Below are 17,478 nucleotides of genomic sequence, written 5' to 3' on the forward strand. Positions count from 1 at the left end.
GCTTATTCCAAGAGCAATGGGGACTCCTGGGCCAAGGTGCGGGCAAGGGTGGAGAGAAGTGGGTGGCCCAGACTGAGATCCAGCAGACAAAATGGCAGGCCGTGGTAGTGACAGATGGAACTGGGCAGTGAGTAGAGGGCACTGTCCCGGACAGCCTCAGCTTTCTAGCCTTGACAACCAGATGTGTGGAAGGGGTACCTGTCAAGGCAGGGTGGGGACAGCAAAGACACCTGCACTGGCATCTCTCCTGGGTGCCCTGCAGACACCAAATGGTCTGGGCTCCAGGCTCCATTCCTCCTGGGCGTATGGGGAGCCACTGCCTTCTCAGTCTCTTCCCAGCTGCAGGAGAGAAGGGGCTCCCTCTTCCCTGGTGACCCTGGGCAAGTCTCTCTGCCTTGGTTTCCTCTTCAGACACCAGACAGAACAGTCATTGCCTCCCAGAGCTGCTGGGCGATGACTTGGTGAAGGGCCTGTTCTCCCTCAGCTGCCTCCCTGCCCAAGACCCTGACAGGCTCTCTGCAAGCTTCTTCGGAGGATGAGAGCAACCAAGATAGAAGGGAGGCTTCTTAGAGGGAAAGCACTAGAAAAGCCTCAGTGGTACTGTTACTTCCCTCTAAATCAGAGCCACAGGTGGGAATCCCTGGATTCTCCCAGCATCTCTCCTTCTCCTGGCTCATACCTGCTGCACCCAGAGGGGACCAGAGGAAGAGCAGAGGCCACCCCGCGAAGCACGCCTCTGCCCAGGATCACCTCCAGCCAGGCCTGGGAGGCTGAGGGGGCAGATTTGTGGCAGGGGACGTCCCTGGAGGTGGCTGGGGCCTAGACGGTGGGGAGGCTGGTCTCTAGTCTCTGTGCCCTGGCCCTTCTACCATCCAGTGCTGGCAGTGGGGCTTCCCCTCTCTCAGCTCTTCTGGGCCTCAGGAGAAGGAATGAGATCATGTCTGGGAAGCACTCCGAGCTCCTCAGAGAGAAAGGCCAGAGGGAACTAAGGTGGGATTAATTATGTGTTAACCCATCGCTGTTGAGTCGGTTCAGATTCATTGCAATCCCACAGGACAGAGTAGTACTGCTCCATAGGGTTTCCAAGGAGTGGCTGGTGGATCTGAACTGCCAGCCATTTGGTTAGCAGCTGTAACTCTTAACCACTGTACCACCAGGGCTCCAATTTTTTTTTTTTTTAATTATGTGTTAGTGTGCTCATTTATTAGCACCTCTGTGGACTGCGGGGGCATAAGGGCACATGGGGCCTGGTGTCTGAGAATCCAGCTCAAGCTAGACTCAGCCACTGAATAAGTGTGGTCAAATCGCAACCTCTTCCAACCCCAGTGCCTGTAAAAGGGGACGAGTGACACTGAGCAATGTAGGTTAAAAGTGTTCCACAAGTAACAGTCTCCTTACCTGTAAGCTGGGACTGTAAGAGTCCCAGCTTCAGGTGTTATTCGGAGGAGCAGCAGCCCAGTGCCTGGCACGGGCTGACACTGTGGGTGCCTGGTACGCACTGGGTATCACTGCAGTGGGGGCGGGTATAGAGCTGCAGGATGACCGGCCTGAGGATGGGGCTGCTTGCACTGCCACCCAGGCCCGGACACTGTATCCAACCCCAGGCCTACATCCTGAGCCAGCACCCCAGCAGCGGGGGGGGGGGGGGGGGGGTGCGGAGACTGTGGGGGCCTGGCAGCCACAGTGACTGACACAAGTTACAAATCTTGGAAGGCCGGCATTCCTCTTCTTCCATGTCTATCCTGCTCCCCAGCTGAGAGGCGGCAGTGGAAGAACAGGCTAAGGTGCCTGGCTGGGTTCCCTGGAGCCAGAGGCCACCCTTCCCATTCCCAGCACATGGTTAGGCTCCCTGAGGGCCAGGATGGGAGTGGCCAGGCAACTCTGTCACTGTGCGCACCTGGGAAGCCTGTCGCCAAGCCTGACTGATGACACTCCCCTGGCTGCCATCTGCCTGCAGAGCTCCTTGCCCATGGAGGGCTCAGTGCAGCCTCTTGTGACAGCTCGTTTGTCCTCACGGCTTGTCTGACAGGTATCAAGTGGCGGGGAGACCACAGGCCAGAAGCAGTGGGTTGCTAGAGGCCACAGTGCCAAGGAGGGTGGACACCCCTAGGCAGTGCCCTGAGATTCCCCATGTCCTCTTTCTTCTCCTCTTGATGGCACGTGGGCCACTCTTCGAGGGCGAGGCTGGCCGCAGGCGGGACTGCCAGGGAAGGTGCCTGACTTTCTGCCCAGCTAGTGTGGGCCCCTCCTTAGGGTCCCAGCTGCAGGAGAGAAGGGGCTCCCTCTTCCCTGGGTTGCCAAATCCACCCACCTCTATTCCCCTTGACCCTGGGGACCAGGACCACGGCCTTTGAGGATGCCGCTGCCATGTTCCCGCCATCAGTACTCTGCCAGGCACAGAAGGGCTCAGACAGATGAGATAGAGGATGCTGGGAGGCCACACCCTCAGCAGGGCGTGTGCCTCCGGGGTGGGCCCAGGGGCTGGAGAAGAAATCCGTTCAAGTCGGAGCTGATTCATCTGCAAGGGGGTGAAGGGAAGGTCAGGGCAGGGATTGGCTGAATTAAAGCAAGCATCATGGCTGGGAGGAAGGGTGAGAGCCTGCAGACAGCTGCTCCAGGAAAGAAAGGGGCAGATGTGTCTGTGTGACCGCTCCTGGCCTGGGTCATGTGCTCCTCTGCTCTGACCACACAAAAGTTCCATTGATGGAGCCCCTCGCCCACACGTCCCGGGGCCAGTGCCCCGAGAAGGCTTCTGCAGGCTTCCCTGCTCCTCACCAAAGTCCAGCTGTTCTGCCGCTGCCGCCCAGGCACACCAGGCCGAGGCACTCTAGAGTCACGTGCTCTGTGTGGGTGAGGCCAGGCCCTGGGGGGCAGCACCAGGACTGCAGGGTGTGGCGCTCTGGGCAGCTCAGGGCCCTCCTGGGTTACACAGAAGAGCTGGATGCCTGGCAGCATCTGACCACCTGCCTGCCCCCCTTGCCCGGCCCCACCCACCTTCCAGGAGGGCAAATCCTTGGGCAAACAAGCAGGCAGGTGTGAGTGACCAGCAAATTCTGGGCTGGGCAGAACAAACACTGGGGATCCCCACTCTGCCAGTCTGCTGCCTGACAGGACGTGCACTCAGTTGCTGGGGCGGCCCGGCCCATAGCTGCCACCGGGGCTACCAGCCTCGGCCTTCAGTATGTGGAGGGTCCCCCAGGGTGAACGGATTGGCCTTCCCACCCTACCCCTGGGAGGCTGAGGAGATCGTGGGGGGAGAGAGGGAGAGGACAGCAATGGAGAGAAAGGGCAGGGGATGAGTTCTCAGGAGAGCTGGGCTTCCTGTGCTTGGTGTCACACCCCTCCCCACCCCCTATCCTGAGCCTTCTCTAGAGAACAGGGTAAGTGAACCAGCAGATGGCAGGCTGCAGAGGGTCAGGTCAACCCAGACATGAAGCCTCTGCTCAGCCATATACTGGCTGGGTGACCCTGAGAAAGGCAGAACCTTAGGGATGGTGATGTCCACCGATGGTGGACCACCATGCATGGTGCTTGCGAAGGTTAAATGGGATGGTGCCCGTTGCGGGGACACCTAGCACAAGCCAGACTCAGATGAGGGTCTCCATCCAGGGATACACTCAGGTCTGGTGCAGCCTGTGAGTACAGGGCAGGGCCAGGGCAGGTGCTGCAGAGGGCATTGTGGTCTGGGCACCACAGCCCTTCAAGCACACTATCGGTCCTCGGCTGCTCCATGGGGCAGCTGGGCCAACACCAGACTCTGACCTGCCCTGTTCTACACCACCAGCAGGGGTGGCTCAGGCCTGGCCCCAAACTCGGCAGCTATGTGCCAGGACCCAGAGGTCCCTCTCCTGAAAAAGGACTGTGGAAACCACTGGCTCCCATACAGGGCTTCTGCTTCTGGCTCACTCTACCCACATGCAGCCAGAGGAGGGCTGGCTTCTCCCTACAGACCCCTCCCTGAGGTTGAGGAGCCCGTCCTGCTGAGGCAGGGCTGCCTCCATCTGCTCCACCACTCACTGCAGCTGAGCGGCTCTCCCCACCCCGCCCCCGACCAGGGGCAGAGCTCTCCACGCCTCTGTACCTTTGCTACAGGCTGTTCCCTTTGCCCAGGATGCCTTTCCAATCTCCATCTCCTGGGAACGCTCTAGCCTTCCACCTCTTCTTTGAAGCTCTCGGAAGCCTGCCAACCCAGAGGCAGAGCTGATGGTGTCCCCTCCATTCCTGGACGCTCCTGGAGAGCAAGGATATACCCCCTGTACCTCCTTAGCACCCAGTGCAGCACTTAGCACCTGCTCAAAAAATGCCCATGCAGCCCAGGACCCAGCTCTCAGACCACACTACTGGTACATTTGGCCAAAGAGACCTAGAGAGCACGCGCACGTGGGAATCAGGGCAAGACTGAGCATCCCCACCGAGGGAGGTGGGTCTCTGGGCTCCCTCCCCTTTGGAAACTGTCCAGGCACCCAAGCCCGAAGCTTCACCTACAGTCTGAGGAGGCTCTGGGGGTTCACAGGCTGTCTCCTAGCTCCAAAAGCAGAACCCAAAGTTAAGAGGAGGGGCTAGCAAAGGGAAGGGAAGTGCAACCGGAACTGCAGGGAGAAAGGGTGTGTGGCTGCCATCTGCTGTGAACAAGATGTTTGGAGAACACACGCTCCTCAGCACGGAGGTCTCCCAGCCAACACCAGAGGGCTGGGCCGCCCCTGTGCAGATGGGCACTGTGGCTCAGCCAAGCCAGCAGAGTCCCGCTCCTGTGAGACACCAGGGCCCCCCACCTGCCCAGGCCCTCCGGCTGCCCTGGCTGACCTCTTGATTCTCAAGCAGGCCTGGGGCTAAGACACCAGCACAGGAGAGGACACCAGCCACAGTGCTCCTCCCAGGGAACACCCGCAGGCACTGGACAGCCAATCCCACAATAACAACCATAAGAACTTAAACTCAATGATAGTAAGGATAATAATACCAGCTACTGCTTATAGTGGTTAAGCACTAGGCTGCAAACCGAAAGGTCAGTGGTTCAAACCCACCAGTGGCTACGTGGGAGAAAAGACCTGGTGATCTGCTCCCATAAATATTACAGCCTAGGGAAATCTGTCACATGGGGTAGCTAGGAGCCAGAATCAACTCAACAGTACCCAGCAAAAACCTTTACAGAACCTAATTAGTGCCAGCAGGTTGTGTACTGGAAACTTGTCACTATCCCACCTGACCTCCTACACAGGTCTTTTCTCCCACATAGTGCAAACAATTAAGCATTCGACTACTAACCGAAATGTTGGCAGTTTGAACCCACCCAGAGGTGCCTCAGAAGAAAGGCCAGGTGATCTGCTTCCAAAAGGGTACAGCCAAAAAAATCCTGTGGAGGGCAGTTCTACTCTACAACACGTGGGGTCACATGAATTGGAACCGACTCAAGCAATTGGTTTGGTTTGGAATCTCCCGCCTAGGTCAGGGGAGGGGGCTGTGTGTGTGGGGGGAGAAGTGGAAGCTCAGCTTCAGCGGGCACCCTAGCCCTGCTCCTCACCACAGAGGCACCTGGCTACCTGGGGCCCACCAGGAGAAGGTCCTGCCCCTCCCAGCACCTCCCCACCCCTTTCTCTAGAGTAGGGTGTGGAATACAAAACTGAAGAGCACCTGGGCAGGAAGGAACCTTCTGGATCACTGAGTCGCATACCCTCATTTATGTAAGGAGGAAGATGAGGGCCAAGAATGTGGATGCAGGGACCTGCCCCAGGCCACATGAGGTGAGCAGCAGGCTGGAAGAACCAGGAACGTGACCACACAGGGCTGTCATCTGTCTTCCCGCCCTCGTACCACCTGGCCTGGCCCATGAGGGCTGATCCCCCAACCAGCTTGACACATTTCTTTAAAGAGAGATGCTCCAGAGGACCAAGTGGTGCCAGCCCTGCCCTGAGGGTCCCTCCCAGTTCTGGTCAGGCCTCCCTACCCCACCTCCTTAAGAAGCCTGTGCAGGCCGCAGACAGCTCAGCCTCAATGCTCCCAACCGCAGCAGTGGGCCGAGCTGGGCCCCTTCGTCATTGCTGGGAGGCTGGGCAGGGCTGGGCACAGCAGGCCACATTCCTTTCTGGGCAGCTGGTGCCTGCCCACAGAGGGATTAACTAGGCCAGCTTGGCCGGACATGCTGGAGGGGGTTAGGTGGTGGCTCGTCAGAGCCACTGGGGCTGCCCCGGGGCACCTGGCCAACAGAAACCTATGCAGTTCTCACCAGGCTGGCTGGCAGGCCAGGGGGGAAAAGTCTGCCTGCCAGGCCTGAGCTGTGCCAGAGCCCCCATGTCACCCATGCTCAGTCCTGGCCACCTGGCCCGGGGGTGGCAGTTCCCAGCCATTCCAGCCCACCAAGGCCAGGCAGTGACCCTTCCCCATCCCCCACTGGCAGCAGGAAGACATGGACTCTGGGGCCAACCACCCAGAACTGTACATCCCTGCCCGCCCCCTCCTCTCTCCAGCGCCCCACACGGCTCTGCTGCCACCGCCCCCACAGGCCTGCTCGCAAGCCGCTGGCTCACATTTGTCTGCTCAGCCTCCCCCAGCCCCCCACATACCGTAATTGCGACACCTCCATGGCGCCTGCCTCTGCCTGCTCTCTGCCAGGGAGCCAGCCAGGCTGGCACAGGCAGCTGGGGCTGGGGAGGGCGGTTGTCAGCCCCCCAACCAGGTCAGCCCCTCACCAGGGCCGGGGGATGTGCTCTAGGAAATCCGAGGCCCCAGAAATGGCACAGACTGGTGTGGACTGTTCTGGACAAGGGTCCACAGTTTTTTCCCTTTCTCCCAGGGTCCTTGGCCCCTGGCTAAGCCACTTGCTGACTCCCACTTCCTGCCTCTCACAGTCCCCAACCCGGGCTGCTCTGTCTGTGAAGTGCCTCTTACCCTGTGAGGACCGGTGGGGCCTGGGGTCCAAGGGAATCAATGCTTCTCTATTCTTGCTCCTCTCTGGGCTGGCGTGGAAAGGGAAGGAAGGCATTTCGCATTGCGTGGAGTCTTTTAGGGAGGCAGAGGAGTCCCCTGGCTGTGCTCAGGGCCTCACTGCTCCCCCTGTGCTGGGAAGTGAGGTGGTCTGCATGGTGGAGAGCCCGGCCTAGGGTCTGCCCAAAAGGGATGGAGGCGGTGGGAAAGGCAGAGGGGTGGGTAGCTGAGGGCATGTTGGGGCTCCTATCCACAGCCTGCCTGGGTTAGGAGTGGGCCCAAGGCCACACCCAGGCCCCTCCGCTCCCACTCTCCTGGCTCCCGGGACTCTATCGTCCCGACAGATGTGTGAGTTGCTATCGCTACCCAGACACCTTCGCAAACAACTACTGCCTAGGCTGAGGCACCACCAGGCCGAGGGTGAGTCAGCAAGGGAAATCCCGGCACCGGCGCCCACCGCTGGGTGACAGTTCTGCTGACACCTACAGAGTGGGGCACCCAGCCCTCCCAGCGTGAGGTGAGAGGAGCACCCAGGCTCCCCCACCCCCATTTCCTGCTCCCCATGAGGGGAGCCTAGCGGGCAGGGGCAGGGAGGAGCCACAGTGTGGAGGAGTCCTACATGCCAGGGCCCTGGACCTGGCTCAGCCTCCCTTCCCTTATCCTTGTCATGTCAGTGGGGAAGGGGTAGAAAATGGTCATCAGGGCCCCTGACAGCTCCTGCCTGGTGTCTGCCACCTGGACACTGAGCTTCCTGCTTTCCAGGGTCTCAGTATCCCCAAGGTCTCATTGGGCACAGGGCAGGGACCCTCTTCCTCATTTCTGTGGGCCCTGGCCTCTGCCTTCTGCCTTCTGCCCCGGCAGGGCTCCTGTTCTGCCTGGGCCTAGCACCCCCACTGCTAGCTGCCCTGGACCCCAAGCAGGGCAAGTCGGGCAGACGACCCAGGCCCTGGCCAGGAGCTGACACCCTCCCAGAAGGAAGAGAGGAGGGGGCAAAGATGAGAGCAAGGCCAGGGGAAAACCGGTCTGAAAGGAGAAGAACAGAAAGAACAGGCCTGTGGCTGGGAGCACAAAGCCTCCTCACAGCAGGACGGCCTGTCCCTCAGGTCCCCACAAACCCGCTAGACCAGTTAGCGGTTAGCTGATCTGGCCACCTCATTGCTGCCTGAGGGTGGAGGAGAGGGAGCTGGGAGAACACCGCCTACAGCTGACACTGCCGAGCTGTGTCTGTCCAGTGTGTCTGTCCATGGGGCATTTCAGCCAGTGCCTCACTCTGTAAAATGCCCCCACTGCCCCTTCCAGTCTGATGCCTGCCCAGCTAGGACCATCTTCTAGGGACAGGTGAGAAGAGTAAGGGGCCCCTGTGGCCGGGGGTCTGCAGAGGAGGCATGGGATGGGGTCAAAGGCAGAAGAGCAACCCAAGGCTTCAAGCCTGTGCTTCAGTTCCATTCAACAGGACTCTTTGAGGGAGCTTATGAGCATGAAGGTAACCAGCCTCACCCCTGAGGAGCTCAGAGTGCAGAATAACAAGGGAACCCACGCTCAGGCCAGCAAATGTAGAGATAAGATGAACCAGCGGTGCGGACAGCTGCTCTGCACAAGAAAAGGCCTCCTGGGGGGCAGACGGTTGAGCAAGGTCTGGAGGGATGAGGAACTCACCATCAGGCAGGAAAAGGGGGCGGGGAGCAAGACTGGCTCTTCTCTCCCCATTCCGTCTGCCCCATATGCTAGAGCCCCACAGAGCCTAGGAGGTGGTTGCACCTTGTTCATGGACCAGATTCCTGCCAGCCTGGTGGCCTGTCTCCCTCACCTCTGTCCTTGCTGGGCTCTGTGCTGGACATGACCACTAGCTCTCAATCCCACCTCAGGGTTGCCGGAAGAGGCACGGTTTCCCCAGGCTCCCTGGGCCAGGACAAACACGGATGTGAGTGCAGAGAGAAGACATGTGGGGCTGCTCCCCCCGGCATCACAGGTGCTCAGAGTAACCGGGCAGGTATTGCAGGCACGGGCAGACAGAAGCCTGTGTTCAGGTGGCCCCAGTGCCCCAGCTTTGATCTTCCAGCCCTGGGTGGCTTTCCTGAAAGACCAGGCCTCTTGTACTTCCCAGCCAGGAAAGTTGGTGGTGGGAGAGACCCAGCAACCTATCAATTACTTTGAAAGAATTCTGAAAACATGTGACCACACAAATCCCATGGGTTTACTTAAATGTGTTTCAAGTAAATGGCTTGAATGGATTTGCTCCCACCCTCCCTCCCCACTGAGCTGCTCGATGAAAAACTGCAGCCCAAAGGGCTAGGGATTCAGGGATGCTGGGGGCTGGTGGAAACGGGGTCTCAGAAGCAAAAGACCTGGCAGGGGGCACCGGGATAAAGAAAGCTTTGGGCAGGAGAAGATGAAAAGCCCACACCTGACTACAGGCAGCACAGAGGCTACAAATGGCTCACAGGAGGCTGATATCAGATCAAGGAACATGCAGGTGCCCGAGCCATCTGCAGTCGATGGATCCGCAGCCCAGAGCCGCTGGGAGAACTTTGGCTGCTGGCATGAAGGCCTAGCCACCCGTTCGGGCCTCCTCTGCTCCAAGTCCTAACCCTGAGCAGCCGCTTCTGTGCAAACTCCAATTGGCAGCTGGAACAGACAAGGAGGTGTTCTTGAGCAGCACAAGCTGCTTAGAAAACCAGGCAGGAGTGGCAAGCCACGTGAACCCCCAGAAGATCAGAGTTGGAAGGGCCCTGGGGAGTCAGAGTTCAAGCCTCGTCATCTCCCTGAATCTTACAGCGGAGGACCCTAAGTCCAGAGAGGTACACGGACATGCCCAAGGTCACACAGCTACAGGTCCCTGCTCTGTCCTGGGGTGAAGTCCAAGCCTCAATCATTCCTCTGTTATTTCCTAAGCACCTCCGATGTGCCTAGGTGATGCCCCGATGAAAATCTGAACTCTGCCCCAGAGACTGGCAAGTCGGCGGACTTCTCATCTCTCAACTCGCCCCTTCCTGCTCTCTCCGTTTATGTAAAGTGGAGGTGGTGCATCTGCGAGGGCCAGGAAGACTTCAAGTGAAGAGGAGAGGAGAGGAGAGAAGTGAATAGGCTGGGGAAACAGGGTGAAGGACCAGGGAAAATCAGGCAGAGCCGGTGACTGGACAACTGTTGGGTAGGTTTAGCGGGAGAATCACTGTCCTGGAAGCTAGGGACAGCCTCGGGCTGGGGACGCCTCAAGTTTCAGGCAGGGTAAGCACTTTGTTACTTGAGGGCCTTGAACCAGACACTTTTATATAAGCTTTCTTTTTTCTTGTTATAAAACACATGTTTTTTTCCTATGGAAAACAAAAAGAAAATAGAAATCACCTGTCATCTCTCCAGGAAAATTACAATTAACAGCCTTCTAGTCTTTTTTTTTTACCTCTGTCCAAATATGGAATCACTCTGAAACCTACTGCTTCTCTTCACTGAACTCGAGAAAGTGAACATTTCTCTTCATTAAGTATTTTTCAACCACAATCTTTCCTCATTTTTGTGGAGGACTCCTTGTACACGATGTACGTGAGTTTATCCAGCCAGCTTCCTGCTGGTGGACATGAGGCTGCTTCCCTCTTCTCACTGTGAGAAAATCGCCACAGCTGTGCCGAAGGCGGAGCAGCTCTGAGATCCCAGGGCTTGGCGGCAGGGGCAAGCCGGAGGCTGGGACTCCCGACCTTGGGCCTGCTAGGGGCAAAGCTTATTCACAAGGGGGTGGATGGGGGTGTGGGGGTGGGTGTGTGTGTGTGTGTCCACCCAGAAATTCAGAACCAGCAGGTTTGAGATGGGCTCAGGGGCTACATTTTTAGCAAGTCTCAGCATTGCAAGCCCTGGGAGATTCGGAGGCCCCACCGCTCTTGGGGTGAGCCCAACTGGGGTCTCTCCACCTTGAGAGCAGGCTCCACCCCCAGAGAGTCTGATTCAGGCAGGGAGAGGGGACGCTGAGATCCTGCATTTCGAACGTGTTCCCAGGTGACGCTGACGCTGCCGGCTCACAAACGACACTTTGAGGAGTGCTGAACTAAACCCATGGCAGGCATGTGTGCGGGTTCCGGGCAGGGGCAGGGCATTTTCTGCCTGGCTGAATAATCCCAGTTAGCACTAAGTAAGCACTTACCAGGGGTCGAACACTGTGCCCTTGCTACTCAAGGTGTGGCCTGTGAACCAGCAGCACCAACGTCTCTAGCAGCTTGTCAGAAATGCAGATCTTGGGCCACAAATCAGACTGAACTGAGACATGCATCGTAACAAGCTCCCCCAGTGATCTGTGTGCCATCACAGAAGCACTATGCAGTGTTCTTAGCAAGCATCACTCCATTTCAGCCTTCTAACACTCCTCAGAGGTCCAATTTTACACCAGCAGCCATCGAGTCGGCTCTGACTCATGGTGACCCCATGCATGTCAGAGTAGAACTGCTTCACAGGGTTTTCAATGGCTGGTTTTTTCAGAAGTAGATTGCCAGGCACTTCTTCTTAGGCTCCTCTGGGTGGATCTGAACCAACGACCTTTCAGTTAGCAGCCGAGGATGTTAGCTATTTGCAGCACCCGGGGACTCCCCAGGTCTGATTAGTTTCCCTAATTTACAGGAGTGGAAACTGCAGCTGAGAGGTTAAACAACTTGGTTAAAGTCTCACAACTAACAACAGCAGGAGCTGCGGCTGGAGGCCAGACAGTCCAGTTCCAGAGCCTGAGCTCTTAACCCGCATCCTAACATCTCCTGAGGTTTCCTGCTTAATCTTCACTTCTTTCCCCCATTTACAGATGAAGACCAGGGAGGCTCAGGGAAGTCAAACTCACTGCCCTAAGCTCCCTGGGGGAAGCGGTGGGCTGGAGTTCGCCCGGATTGCTGTCTCCAAGCTGTGTGCATTCCCTTCCGGCCCACTCTGTCTGCCACACCGAGCCAAAGCACAGGGACCGGGTGGGGGTCCCTCCTCCAGAGCCGCAGGCTCTGCAGACCCAGTTGGGGGCAGGAAGTGGGAACTGGGGCGGAGGAGCCCGGAGCTCAGTTTGGTTTGAGGACATTCTTTTTTCACAGCCAGACTCGATTCTATGTGCCCTTTGAAAGGAAGTAGAGAATAGCTGTGCTCAGCCCAACCGGGCCTTCCTCTTTCAAGCTTCCAGTTGCTGCCATTTCCAATTACAACTTCAGAGGGCACCTATAATTTATACATCCCAGGATGCACCGCTCCAGCTGCTTTATGATGGGAGTTCATTACACCATTTAGGTTAAACTTTTATAAAGTACTGAGCAGGTGGTGGGCTGGGCGCCCGGCTTAGTTACCGCTGCCAGAAGCCTACTGAATGGGGCTCACCTGGAGAAGGGAGGGGTCAAGGCTCTCTAAAGGGGCCAAGAAACGGAGAAGGCGGCTCCTGGGGCACGGGGGGCCCTCCATTAGCCCGTTTATTAAGCTGTGGGGTATAGCAGGCAGGCAGCAAGAGGACAATATGCAAGAACCCAGCACCACTGGCAGGGGGCATGTGGGGTGAGAAGAATGAGTTTGTGTAAGCCTGCCAAGGCCAGCGAGGCATGGGGTCTGAGGAGAGCTGGGCTGGGAATAGCAAGGTGGCCGAAAGCCCCAGACAGGCCTGACACTGAGGGTGTCCTGGGGGTAGAGGAGGCTGGTTCTCTCAGCAACTGGGTGGTCAAAGTGGCCTTGTTTCTGTAGGAACCTCTTCATCCCCAGGCTCACACGGTCCCCAAACCTGACACAAAGTGGAGAAGGCAAGAACAAATGCCCCGAGAGCAGGGGCCAGTCAGACAGGGGTCTGAGTCCCAGACTGCCAATTGCAAGAGCAAGGCCTTTAGCCAAAAAAAAAAGTTGCCTTCAAGTTGATTCTGACTCAGTTGGAGACCCATGTGTGTCAGCAGAGAACTGTGCTCCACAGGGTTTTCAGTAACTGATTTTTCAGAAGTAGATCACCAGGTCTTTCTTTCAAAGCACTTCTGGGTGGACTCGAACTGCCAACTTCTCAGCAGCAAGCTCATTAACCATTTGGACCACCCAGGAACTCCATAACCTCTAGCAGGTTCCCCGTATTCTCCAAGGACGCGGAGCTCCTGGACCTGCACCCCTGTGTATAAAACACAAATGCCTCCCCCCAGGGGTGTCGTGAGCACAGTCCAGCGCACAGTGGCTGGATCTGGATGAACAGCTACTACACGGACCAAACCAAAACCAAACCCACTGTCGGCGAGTCAGTTCTGACTCATAGTGACCCTGCAGGACAGAGCAGAACTGCCCCATAGGGTTTCCAAGGCTGTCATCTTTACGGGAGCAGACTGCCACATCTTTCTCCTGTGGAACGGCTGGTGGGTTTGAACCACCGACCTCCCGGTTACCAGCTGAACTCTTAACCACTGCACCACCAAGGCTCCTTCACTGAACGGAAGCTGTCACTATTGTTTGTATTAAATGAGTTACTACAGTACCCAGAACAGTACAGTAACTTAGGGCAGTGCCTGCAGAGAGGACTCCTACAGACTTACTATTGCTGCAGATGTGCCACGTCTGCTCAGGAGCCTGTCACTAATCTGGAAACTCCCTGATGACAAGGTGGTAACTTCTCTCTCATTAGCCCCAGCTCCAGGCCTAAAGCTTAGCACTAGCAGGTGCTCAATAAATGTCTCTGGATGAATGAGTGGACAGGAGATTAAAAGTGGTAAAGCTATTCTCTGCTCCGTGGTCTGGCCTTAGGTCCAGAGAAGGTGTCAGAGGAAGACCAAGTTCACTTAAAGGTATGAAACTGAACAACCTCTTGAGGAAAATGCCTCAGTTCCCAGAGGGAAGGAGACTCCAGATGCAGGTAGCTGTCTGGCTCCCAGGAGCATTGGGGCTGGCTCTGGCCTTGAGGCAGGAAAGCTTCCCTTTCTTCACATCCTTGGAACCAAGGAGGGTTTGCTGTGACTGGGCCCTTAAGCCTCACTTGGGGCTTTGTGGTCCTGCAAGCTGGGCTTGGCCTCAGCCAGCTTCCCTGGACAGAGCTGGTCACCTCCTCAGTCACTAGAGAGGCTGCCTGGACCCAGGGGCTCCCAGGCTGGAAATGACGGGAAGGAACTCCGGATCTGTCAAGGCTGACAGTGTCCTTGGCCATGAGGCCAAGTCCTGACCCACTCTCGTGATGCATATCTGACAGTCCCCCAGCCCGAGGGGAACTGGCGCGGCTGCGGGGCATCAGCTCAGCACTGGGAGGACCAGAGAGTCTCTGAGGAAGAAACGGTCTTCCCCGAAGGCCTCAGGAGAGGAAAAAGTAGACAAAGAAAAGGCAGCGGATGGAAGAGGCACCAAAGGGAAGGAAACCAAAACAGCAGAGAGTAGAAGGAACCGGGGGCAGGGAGGGGCAGCCTCCGCGAGAGTTGGGCGGGAGCAGTGTGAGATGCCAGAGGTCCAGGGGACCTGCCAGCTCCCAGCTCCGAGGGAAGGAAGTCCCAGGGCAGACCTGCTTCGCAGAAGTGGTGCTGGGGCTGCCTGGCCGAGGGGAGACGCAGCGTCAGTAAAGGAGGGTCCTGTCAGCCTGAGCACACACCAGGGCATATACAGAGAACTGTGGAGAGATAGGATGAGGATCGTAATAGCAGTGAATAGTCACTGAAGCCCTACGATGTTTCTGGCACTGGGTGAAACTTCCTGTGTGGTGTCTCATTTGATCCTGACAACAGCCCAATGGGTTATATACCATTATAACCCCCCAGATAATAGATGAGGAAACTGAGGCTCACACAGATTAAGTGACTTGCCCATGTAGTAGTGGAGTCCCTGGGTGATGCCAAGGGCGAATGCACTCGACTCCTCAACAAAAATGTGGAGGTTTGAGTCCATTCAAGGGTACCTTGGAGGAAAGGCCTGGTGATCCACTTCTAAAAAATGAGCCATTGAAAACTCCATGGAGCATAGTTCTACTCTGGCACACATGGGGTTGTCATGAGTTGGAATCGACTTCACGGCAATTAGCTTTTAAGTAGTAGTGGACTCACATGTAGCTCCATCTTTATGTTGAAGCCTGTGTTTGGAGGCCTATGCTATGCTGAATCGAGAAAGACACAGAGAATGTGCAATGGACAGCACAGTCTTGGTGGCCAGGTAGTTGTGAGTGGGTGAAGCGGGCAGGGATAACTGGGGTAGGGCAGTGGGGATGACCTGCAGCTGAGAGTGAAAAGGCCAGACCAGTCCCCTGGGCCAGTGAAGTTACGGCAAGGCAGTTGTCCCAGGACGGTGTCGGAGCTGGACGAAGCGGGAGTTGGCTAAAGGGCGTGACAGGCAGGCCTGATGTAATCCTGGCCTGCAGAAGGCGGAAACTTGGGAACTGAAACCAAATGTCACCTAATGGCAGCTCGGCCACAGATTTCCAATACACAATGCCAGGCGTGTTTAGCCCCCACCCACGAGTCTGAGGGCCCTGCCCTCTTCTCCAGGGCCAGGGGCAGCCCTGACAGCACACCATCTTCCCTAGCCCTGCTAGGCACTGAGCACACCCAGAGTAAAGCTGATAAAAAAGCAGAGGATTCCTGGCCAACGTCCTGAGACCCCTACCAAGGGAGGGTGACAGTGTCACATCACTTTCCGGAACAGACGCAGGGCTCACCTCTTCACCAGGCTTTCTGTGTATTCCAAGGGGGAGGGGAGGTCCAGGCAGCTGCTTGGCAAGCCATCCTCCCTCCTCACCAAACCCAGCCTGAATTGACCTGCTTTGGTGGCCTAGGTATATGGAGACCAGGAGAAGTAGAGCCAGAACCCCAGGTGGACCTCCCATACCGTCTGTGGGGCCCAGAGTGGAGGGGCTACCTCCAAGGACCCAGGCATTGCTCAGCAAACCGAGACACCGTCCCACTCTAGGGACCTGCCCACTCTCAGCCACACAGGTCCTTGCGCAAGTCTGTGCCAGCTGGCACGCCCCAGAATTCATATTCCCCTCCCAGGGTGGCTCGGAGGGTGCATGGAGATGGCCTGGCCTGGGTATATATACTCAGCCTTTAGCACTCCTGGCCTTCGCACCAGCTCTTGAATCTCACACACAAGCAATTCTAACCCTTGATTAGTGCAGTGTTTTCCCCAAAGCTCTTCCCCATCCAGCACTGCCGCTGAGTATGGGGACAGTCATGAAGGAGACACGATAGCATTACTGTTGCTATTCCACAAACAGGGAAACTGAGGCTCAAAAAGGACAAGTGACGTCTCTGACATTGCCCAGTACAGCCAGGAACAGAATCCAGGCCCAGCACTCTCTTTATTCCTTACTGTCTCCCTAAAATCACTCACCCATGGGAGGGAGCACTCATGGTCCCCAACGCAAGGCTGGGGGCCCAGTACAGGCCGACACAGGCCATACAGAGAAAGGTGTTAGGCCATTTGATGAATATACAGATATTTGATAAACAAACAGGCCAAGGAGATGAAGAGAGAAGGGCATTACAAGAAGAATCAGACAGGCGCTCGGCGTCCCAGGGCTGCTGGGGCTCAAATCCTGACTCTGCCATCTATTAGTAGAGTGACCTTGAGCACGTTCCTAAACCTCATCTGTAAAATGGGTTAATGCCACATGCCTCTTGGGGGTGGTTATAAGGGCTAAATAAGATAACGTCTGAGAAGGGCTTAGCAGGGGGTCTGGTGTGTTCAATCTGTACCCAGTAAATGTTAATTTGCCATTATCGTTCGTCTTCAATGAGGATGTGGATTAGCGAGGGGAACAAGCCAGCAACATTTAACAGCACACGCACTCTCATGGGGAGCCAGTGCTAGGCCCCCCAACGCAGCTTTGGATAAGACAGTCTTGGAGTTCAGAGGGAAGAGTGTGGAGTGTTGGGGTGGGGGTGGCGTAAAGAAAGGTTTCACACATGTGTTGGGGCCTGAAGGAGAGGTGGGGCTTGGCAATGAGAGGGAAGGGTTTGGAGAAGGAAACAAAAACGAATCAGTCCTGGGTTCCAACCCTGGCTCCCCACCCAATTGCTTCCTATCAACGTATCCTTTGGAGCCCTGGTGGCATAGTGGTTAAGACTTCAGTTGCTCATTGTGCTAGAAGTCCTAGCCAGAGCAATTAGGCTAGACAAAGAAATAAAGGGCATCCAGATTGGCAAAGAGGAAGTAAAATTATCTCTATTTGCAGATGACATAATCTTTATACACAGAAAACCCTAAGGAATCCTCCAGAAAACTACTGAAACTAATAGAAGAGTTTGGCAGAGTCTCAGGTTATAAGATAAACATACAAAAATCACTTGGATTCCTCTACATCAACAAAAAGAACATCGAAGAGGAAACCACCAAATCAATACCATTCACAGTAGCCCCCAAGAAGATAAAATACTCAGGAATAAATCTTACCAAGGATGTAAAAGACCTATACAAAGAAAACTACAAAGCTCTACTACAAGAAATTAAAAAGGACATACTTAAGTGGAAAAACATACCTTGCTCATGGATAGGAAGACTTAACGTAGTAAAAATGTCTATTCTACCAAAAGCCATCTATACATACAATGCACTTCCGATCCAAATTCCAATGTAATTTTTTAAGGTGATAGAGAAACAAATCACCAACTTCATATGGAA

At 56.0% G+C, this 17,478-nt stretch overlaps 1 protein-coding gene across 6 annotated transcripts in view; it reads right to left on the reverse strand.

Annotated features, from left to right (window-relative positions):
• Nucleotides 1–17,478, reverse strand: part of DAGLA (diacylglycerol lipase alpha) — a 72,252-nt gene that overhangs the window by 44,723 nt on the left and 10,051 nt on the right. For 4 of the 6 annotated variants that reach the window (XM_064287951.1, XM_064287950.1, XM_064287948.1 and 1 more), the window contains exon 1: nt 4,082–6,406. The exons of the other annotated variants lie outside the window; for them this stretch is intronic. The gene's annotated coding sequence lies outside the window, so the exon portion shown is untranslated. Of the gene's footprint in view, nt 1–4,081; nt 6,407–17,478 lie in introns of those variants that run through there. 6 annotated transcript variants of the gene reach the window in all.

Source organism: Loxodonta africana, chromosome 7, assembly GCF_030014295.1.
Source record: "Loxodonta africana isolate mLoxAfr1 chromosome 7, mLoxAfr1.hap2, whole genome shotgun sequence".
Classification (NCBI taxonomy): domain Eukaryota; kingdom Metazoa; phylum Chordata; class Mammalia; order Proboscidea; family Elephantidae; genus Loxodonta; species Loxodonta africana.